At 40.0% G+C, this 8,980-nt stretch overlaps 1 pseudogene; it reads right to left on the bottom strand.

Annotated features, from left to right (window-relative positions):
- Window positions 1–7,176: 7,176 nt before the first annotated feature.
- Window positions 7,177–8,401, bottom strand: LOC127185377 (signal peptidase complex subunit 2-like; annotated as a pseudogene).
- Between the last annotated feature and the right edge of the window lie 579 nt (window positions 8,402–8,980).

The following is an 8,980-nucleotide window of genomic DNA, read 5'->3' on the forward strand; positions in this document are numbered from 1 at the left end:
GAGCTCCTGCTCCCTCCCTGCCCCGAAGGCCTTTGTGACCGGTTCTCAGGACAGAGCCTTCCTCAGCTAGCCTCCAGAAGGCTAAAGAAAACTCTGTGACCAGATTCTCAGCCCAGCCTCCCGGAGAAAGGAACCCACAAGACTGACCTCAGACCTGTACTTTTAAGAGAAACACTGATAGGCTGCATATAGGTTTGGAATTATGGAATCTTCAGGGACAAAGTGAGATCAGTACAAGTGGTATTGAAAGCTTGGGAAGAACAGAGGCAACTTGAAACAGCTGCTCAATGTCCATAGGCAAGGAATGGAAATACTATAATAGAAAACCTAACCGAGATAGAAGACATGAACCGTGCGCTATGATGTCATTTCTTTGCAGCTTTCTTTAATGATATCCCAGGAGACGAGATAGGTTACCAGAGCCAGGAAGATTACAGGACAAAGGATTTTACACTGTTGCTAAGTACCATTGTTAAAATATTTGCTGGAATGATGTCACTGAAAACGACAGAGGTAGGAATCTTGACAACTCCACCCCTCCATTAAAACAATAAAACACTGGGAAAAACTGTCAGACTCAACTCTGGAAGTTAAACGAAGGCAACAACCTGAGAAGCATACATTTATCTGAGTGGCCCTGTCTTGTGGGAAGGAGTAAGCTTTGTCACAGGTGGGAGCAGTCTTGGCGGGCTTTACCCTTGGGGCACCCCATGAATACCTTGTGACAGACTGAGTGGAGCCATCCTGGGTCTGGAATTCAGAAAGCAGACCTGGGAACCCCACCTGGACTATTGTCTTTCTAATGGACCCTCACCGGGAGAAGGAGCTGGTCCTTCCCTCGTGACTGAAGGAGTTGGGGAAGAGAGAATAACAAAGTCTGCTGCAGAGAGAGCGTGCAGAGCAGCGGACAAGCTGGGCCAGCACGCAGGCCAGAGAGACACCTAAGGACCCTTCCCGTGGAACGGCGACCTGAAGGTTCACTCTTTTGTCCCTTTAACCTTTTTCCTTCTTGTATAAGCTAGTTGGGTTGCATAATAAAGTTTAATTGCTAAGAAACAGAGTCAACACTGTCTCAGTAAGAGCACTGGGTTTTATGGCATTTTAACTTACTTTATTCAGTTGAACATAGCTCTCCTTGTATCCCATTCCATTATTTGACCCTAAAAGCCTGGTTTGTAAGGCCTTTTATAAGTAGCATACTGCTAACAACTTCTGTTCAGTGAGCATTTCTCCAAAATATTCAGAGACAAGTGTTTAATGGCATGGATGCACAAGGCATCTGTTAAGAAATTAATATTCAAGCTCTATAAGGAACTCATACATCTTAATAGCAAAAAGACAATTATTCTGTTTTGTGAAGGAGCAAAGGACCTGGATAGACAGTTTATCAAAAGATGCACAAAAGTTGTTCCACTATAAGTAATTATCAGGGAAAAGCAAACCCAAAGCACAATGAAAAAGCACCTAATACTGCTTAAGATTTCTGTTACCAAAAAGTAACAAAATGTAACAAAGTCTAATGACTGGTGTAACTTGAGGCCTATATCCCAAAATGGAGCCCATGCCTGACACTGCCTGTATGGCCAGAAACCAAAGGCTGGATAACCCAGAAACATAGAGTTAAAAAAAGACACAATTGGACAAAAAAAAAAAAAGCCAATGAAATTATTTCTAATGATATTCTACTACACTCACTACTCCAGAACCTGGCTCACTGTCATCAGAAAGGCCTTCCTTCAGCAGCATCTGATGGGAGCAGATGCAGAGACCCAAAGCTACATACTAGGCAGAGCTTGAGAAACCCTGCAGAAGAGGGAGAGGAAGGAATATAGGAGCCAGAGGGGTTGAAGACACCAGGAGAACATGGCTCTTGGAATCAAGCTCATAGGGGCTCACACAGACTGAAGCAACAGTCACAGAGCCTGTGTGGGTCCGACCTAGATCCTCTGCATATATGTCATTGTTGTGTAGCTGGGTGTTCTTATGGGACTCCTAACTAGTGGGAGTAGGGGGTGTCTCTGACTCTTTCGCCTGTGCTTGGGACCCTGGTCTTTCTACTGGGTTGCCTCATCCAACCTTGATAGGAGGGTTAGTGCCTTGTTTTACTGCATCTTTTTATGGAATGTTTGGTGGATATTCGTGGGTGGCCTGCTCTTTTCTGAAGGGAAACTGAAGAGGAATGGATCTAAGGCAGAGGGGATAGGGGTGTGGACTGGGAAGAGTAGAGGGGAAGGCTATGATTGAGAAGTATTGTATGAGAGAAGTTTTTTTTTTTTAAGTCTTATGTAGGATAAAAAAATAAAGGTGTTGGCAAGGCTATGGACAAAAGGGAACCTTTGCTCTCTGTGGGTGAGAATGTAAATTGGTACAGTCATTATGGAAAACAATATGGAGTTTTCTCAAAAATTTAAAAACAGACCTACTATTCAGCAATCACACTTCTTAATATATATTCAGCAATCCCATTTCTTGGTGCACAGCCAAAGCAAATTAAATCAGTACCTGCAAGAAATATTTGCATACTTATGCCCATTGCAATATTATTCACAATATCCAAGATATAGAAACAACCTAAGTGTCCATCAATAAAGAAATGAATAAAAGAAATGTAGTATATAATGGAATATTATTCAGCAACAAAGAGACAAGTAAAGGCATTAAGGCAGAGTAAAACAGTGGTATCCAACATTTGGGGAGAGGAAATGAGACATGTCTGCCAAAGGGTGCAGGCTTTCAGGGACAAGATGAATAAGTTCCAGAAATTAAATATGAAGCAGGATGATAATAGTCAATAATACTATATTAGTTATTTGAAATTTACAAAGATAGTCAATGCTATCTACTGCACACAAGAACATGCACACGCACACACACACACATACACACATACACAATTAACTGAAGATCGTAATGCACAGTTTGATGTAGATTTTATCCCAATATTCCATGTGTTAGAAGCTTGTTTTCCCCAATATGGTAATATTGGTGGTGGGGATTTTTAAGAAGTGGGACCTACTGGAAGATCATTGGATAATTCAAGGAGTTGCCCTTAGAGGGGATTTATAGAGCATTCAATAGAGAGTTGTCATAAAAAGAACAAAACTGGCTAGGATGTAGCTCAGTTGGTAATGTGTGCGTCTAACATACAAAAGTCCCTAGGTTTAGTCCTCAGCACTGTATATACTGGCATGGTGGGACATGCTTGTAATACATGCTCAGGATGTGGAGGCAGGAGACCAGGAGTTCAAGATCAACCTTAGCTGCATAATGAGCTCAAAGATAGCTTGGGATATATGAGCCCATGCTTCAAAACCAATAAAATTAAACAAATAAGCAACAAAAAGAAGAAACCTGTCCCCACCCAAACGTCTGCCTTTTGTCTGGTTATATTTATTTTTCATTTACCTACTTACTATAGCCGTGACAACATCTACCATTAAGCATTCACAAGTGCTGAACTTTCAACTAAGTTTATGAAGTAAATTTCCTTCTAACCTGGTTATTTCATTTTAGAACAGAAAATGGGTAAATATAGAGTGCTAATTAATTTAATGTTGGTAATCATGTCACCATATATACATATACAAAGTCATTACTGTGTATTCTTTGAGTATATACAATTTTTGACAATCATACTACAAAAAAGCTAGGAAATGAATAAAAAATTACAATAGAGAAAACAAGTGAACATTAAAAGGTAGACCCTTCCTCTTTAGCTTACCTCTCTGGGTCTACAGAATCTAGCTTGATTATCATCTACTTAATGGCTAATATCCACTTATGAGTGGATATATACCAAATTATTCTTTCTTGCTCTGGGTTACTTTACTCAGGATGATTACTTTACAGTTCCATCAATTTGCCTGAAATTTTCATGATGTTATTTTTTAACAGCTAAGTCATATTCCATTGTCTACCTGTGCCACAGTTTCTTTATCCATTCTTTGGTTGAGGGACATCTAGGTTGTTTCCAGATTCTGGGCATTATGAATAAAGCTGCTATGAATATAGTTGAGCAAATGTCCTTGTTGTATGGTGGAGCCTCTTTTGGCTATATGCCCAGGAGTGGTATAGCTGAGTCTTGAGGTAGCACTGTTCCCAATTTTCTGAGAAAGCGCCAGACTGATTTCCAAAGCGGTTGTACAAGTTTGCACTCCCACCATCAATGGAGGAGTGTTCCCCTTTCTCCACATCCTTGCCAGCAGGTGCTGTCACATGAGTTTTTTATCTTAGCCATTACAAAGTAGTTTTGATACTCATTTCTGTGATTGCCAACGATGTTGAACATTTCTTTAAGCATTTCTCAGCCCATTTGAGACTATTGTATTGAGAATTCTGTTTAGATTTGTACTCCATTTTAAACCAGATTATTTGGTATTTTAGTATCTAGTTTCTTGAATTCTTTAAGTATTTAGAATATTAGTCTTCAAACAGATGTGGAATTGGTGAAAATCATTTCCTGTTCTGTAGGCTTTCTCTTTGTTCTGTTGACAGTGTCCTTTACCTTTCAGAAGCTTTTCAGTTTCATGAGGTCTCATTTATTAACTGTTGATTTTAGAGCCTGAGCTATCAGTGTTCTATTCAGTAAGCCTTCTCTTATCCCAATGTGTTCAATGATATCCCTTACTTTCTCTTCTATCAAGTTCAGTGTATCTGCTATTATGTTGAAGTGTTTGATCCCTGTGGATTTGAAACTTGTGCATGGTGATAAATATGGATCTATTTGTATTCTTTTAAATGCAGACATACAGTTTGAATAGCACTATTTGTTGACGATGCTGTCTTTTTCCCAGTGGTATTTCTGGCTTCTTTGTCAAAAATCATGTGTCTATGTGTTTTTGGATTTATGTCTACATCTTCAATTGTATTCCACTGATCAATGGGTCTGTTTTTTTCTTTGATTTTTTTTATTATTATTAATTTATTCTTGTTACATCTAAATGGTTATCCCATCCCTTGTGTCCTCCCATTCTTCCCTCCCTCCCCTTTTCCCCTTATTCCCCTCCCCTATGACTGTTCCTGAGGGGGTATGCCAATACCATGTGGTTTTTATTACTATACCTCTATAGTACAGCTTGAAATCAGAGATGGCGATACCTCCAACAGTTATTTTATTGTTCTGGACTATTTTAGCCATTACGTTTTTTTTGTTTGTTTGTTGATAAGAAGGTAAGTACTGCTCTTTTAAGGTCTGTAAAGAATTGTGAAAAACAAAAAACAAAAAGCAGGGCGTGGTGGCACACGCCTTTAATCCCAGCACTTGGGACGCAGAGGCAGGTGGATCACTGTGAGTTTGAGGCCAGCCTGGTCTACAAAGCAAGTCCAGGACAGCCAAGGCTACACAAAGAGACCCTGTCTCTAAAAACCAATAATAATAATAATAATAACAATAATAATAATAATAATAATAATAATAATAATAATAATGATAGTACTGACATTTTGATGGAGTTTCTGTTGAATCTGTAGATTGCTTTTGATAGGATGGCCATTTTTACTATGTTGATCCTACTGATCCATGAGCATGGGAGATACTTCCATCTTCTGATACCTTTTTCAATCTCTTTCTTTAAAGACTTTAGGTTTGTAATCACCAAGTCTTTCATTTGCTTGGTTAGAGTTACCCCATGATACTTTATATTCTTTGAGGCTATTGTGCACAGGGTAGTTTCCCTAATTTCTTTCTCAGTCCATTTATCATTTGTATATAGGAAAGCTACTGATTTTTAAAAGTTAATCCTCTATCCAGCCATGTTGCTGAAAGTGTTTATCAAATTTAAATAATATCTGTCTATTTATCATAGAGTATTTTGTTTTCTTCATCTGTGGTAATTGACAGTTTTGTTGGGTATGGGAGTCTATGCTGGCATCTATGGTCTCTTTAAGTCTGCAGCACATCTGTCTGTCCATGCCCTTCTGCCTTTTAGAGTATCCATTGAGATTCATGTGTAATTCTAATAGGCCTGCTTCTATCTTTTACTTGATCTCTTACCCTTGCAGCTTTTTAATATTCTTAGTATACTTTGTCTTTTTAATATTTTTATGATTATGTGGCAAGGAGACTTTCTTTTCTTGTCCAATTGATTTGGTGTTCTGTATGCTTCTTGTAACTTTATAGGTATCTCCTTTAGATTAGAAAAAAATTGTCTAAGATTTTCTTAAAGACATTATCTGGGCCTTTGAGCTGGGTTTCTTCTCCTTCCTGTATGACCATTATTGTTAGGTTTTTGTCTTTTCATAGTATTCCAGATTTCCTGGATGTTCTGTGACAGGAGTTTTTGGTTGGACTTAACATTTTCTTTGACCAATGTATCTATTTCATCTATCATATCTTCAACACATGAGATTCTTTTTCCCATGTCTTTTTTTTACCACATCGTCTCTCATTTATTGATAAAAAAAAAAAAGCTTTAGGAAATGGCAGTTAATAAAGGGCACAAACAAATCCACAGAGACATGCCAGTGGAAAACACAGAGAATATAAAACTAAAAATGCCACTGGTTTCTTTATTTGGTTGAGAGCACAAAATGTAACAGGCAGATCTACTTTAAACAAATTAAAAGCTATTTTGTATTTTTAAAAAATAATTCTCCCCAAGTCAAATATATATATACACACTCACAAAATTGGTGTGTAAAGGAATGTCATTACACAGAAAAAGCTGTATCCTGAGTTTAAGGAAAGAGTTGTGGAAGCAGGGATTACCACAGAGTCAGCAACAAGTTAACAACACCCAATCCTCAGCAGGGCCTGGCTCTACAGGCCAATATGGCCTCAAACTCAACCCCCTTCCTCAGCCTTCCAAGTGCTGGGATTACAGGCGAACACTGCCATGCCCAGAAGGTTAGTAGTTCTTACGAACTGAGCATTCAAATGTTGCATGGCACAAAGCTATACTGTATAAAGTAATATTAAGTACAAAGGAAAAAGGATGCTTAGCTTTTTACATAAAAAAAATGCTTCTTAAGGAAAACAACACAAACCACTCAGCAGACCAAGGAGGCTACAGCAAGCCATCAAAGATACAACAGCATATCTGCGCTAGGAAATTCCTAGCTTGGACGAAACAGGGGCATTCTTAGGATGTCATACTTGACCAAATTTAAGCTTTCTGTTTCTTCCCCTACCCATCAGTAACTTGTATGGCTTAGCAGAAAGAGAGCTTTTAGAACTGGCTACTTTAATTTTCTTTCTGTGGAGAGACTGTCATGGAGCCTGGATATTTCAGGTTCATATGCATCCATAACCAGTGTCCTGCTGTGGTCAAGTAACTTAGCAATAGACTTGGTGAACTCAACTTCTCGCTGCCGCTTTGTCCGCCCAGTGATGAAGGTCAGCTTCAGGGTGTATTTGTCATCAAACCTTTTGAGGCTGGAGAATAGTTACCAAATGTCACCAGGATCAATTCCTGTAGGATGTTTTCTGTGGGCCACAAGAAAGATGCTCTTCTCCTTATATGAGTTATAAATGGTCAGGATCCCCATCATCACAAAATAGGACATGAGCCACAAATCCAAAACCGGCTTGGACTCTGGAAAGGGGTGCATGCAATCCCAAATCAAAGTCACTATGGCAAAGAAGCAGGAGATGGGACAGATAGTGCGGCAACCATCAATTATACCAAAGTTCTCCACATACTTGCATTTTTCCAGGAGCACCTTTTTGGCGGAATGGTCCAAAGAGTTTTTCACTGCTGATCCATCCCATTTATCAGTTTTTACAGGGTTATCATCAATCTTCCAATTATCCAACAAACCACTGCAGCTGCTGCCTGTCCCACAGCTGGGGCCGCCACTAGCTCCACTCTTGCCTTTGGCACCTCTGCCTCTCCCTCTCCCATGTCTTATATTCTGTTGGTGAAGCTTGTCTCTGTAGTTCCTGTTAGAAGTCCTTAAATTTTCATTTTCAGAATTTCCTGGAGCCAGGCATGGTGGCGCACGCCTTTAATCCCATCACTCAAGGAGGCAGAGGCAGGCAGATCGCTGTGAACTCGAGGCCAGTCTGGTCTACAAAGTGAGTCCAGGAGAGCCAAGGCTACACAGAGAAACCCTGTCTCAAAAAGCAAACAAACAAAAAACACCACCAAGAACAACAAAACAAGACCCAGAATTCCCTCATTTTATGTTTTCTTTATTGATTCTATTTCCTTTTGGGGGGGTTAATCTGTTTTATTCGTTTCCTTCAATTGTTTGTGTTTTTCTGGGTTTCTTTAAGGGATGTACTCGTATCCTCTTTAATAACATCTACGATCTTCTTATTGAGGGGTTGGCTCTGGCAAAACAAGAAGCAAGGTTTTATAAAGTCTTGAGCTTCATCTGTGTTGGAGCATTCAGGGCCTGTTGTAGTAGACACGTTGCCCTGACTCTTATTGATTGTGTTTTCACACTGGAATCTAGGCATCTGGGTTTGGGATGATTATATGTCTAAGTGCTAATTTCTGGATTTGTCTTTTTTGGGGTGGGTGTTTTGTTCCTTGGTTTCTGTTTCCTCTCTGGATTTTTGTGATTGCTGAGTTGCCTGTTTTTCTGGCCTGGTTAGCTGTTGTTTTCCAGGCAATGGCTGCTGGTGTAGGAGGCTGGGATACTGAGATGAGTTGACTTGAGGAAAGAGAAAGTGTTTCTTACTCCATTGAGGATGCTATCAGAGAGGAAAGGGAGACCACAGTAGGTTTCCTGTAACAGAGCTGGGAATGAGGTATAAGTGGGGATTGGGTCTAGGGGAACAGGAAGGAGAAGTTCCGTGGGCAGCCTACCCAGTTTTCTGGCAGGTGTGGTCAGTGGTGGAGTACGGAGTACTTGCTAAAGTTGGGGGCTAGGATACAGGGACAGATCGGGGGAGAAAGGCTAGTGGGGTGGTCTATGGGATCCACTGGTGATATGGGCAAGCGAGAAAGGAGGCTGCAGTTGGCATTCTGCTGCAGTACCAGAGGTGAAACCGACTGAGAGATTGGCTGTGGGAGAACAAAAAGCAATAGAAAGA

The sequence above is a fragment of the Acomys russatus genome, chromosome X (assembly GCF_903995435.1).
Source record: "Acomys russatus chromosome X, mAcoRus1.1, whole genome shotgun sequence".
Classification (NCBI taxonomy): Eukaryota; Metazoa; Chordata; class Mammalia; order Rodentia; family Muridae; genus Acomys; species Acomys russatus.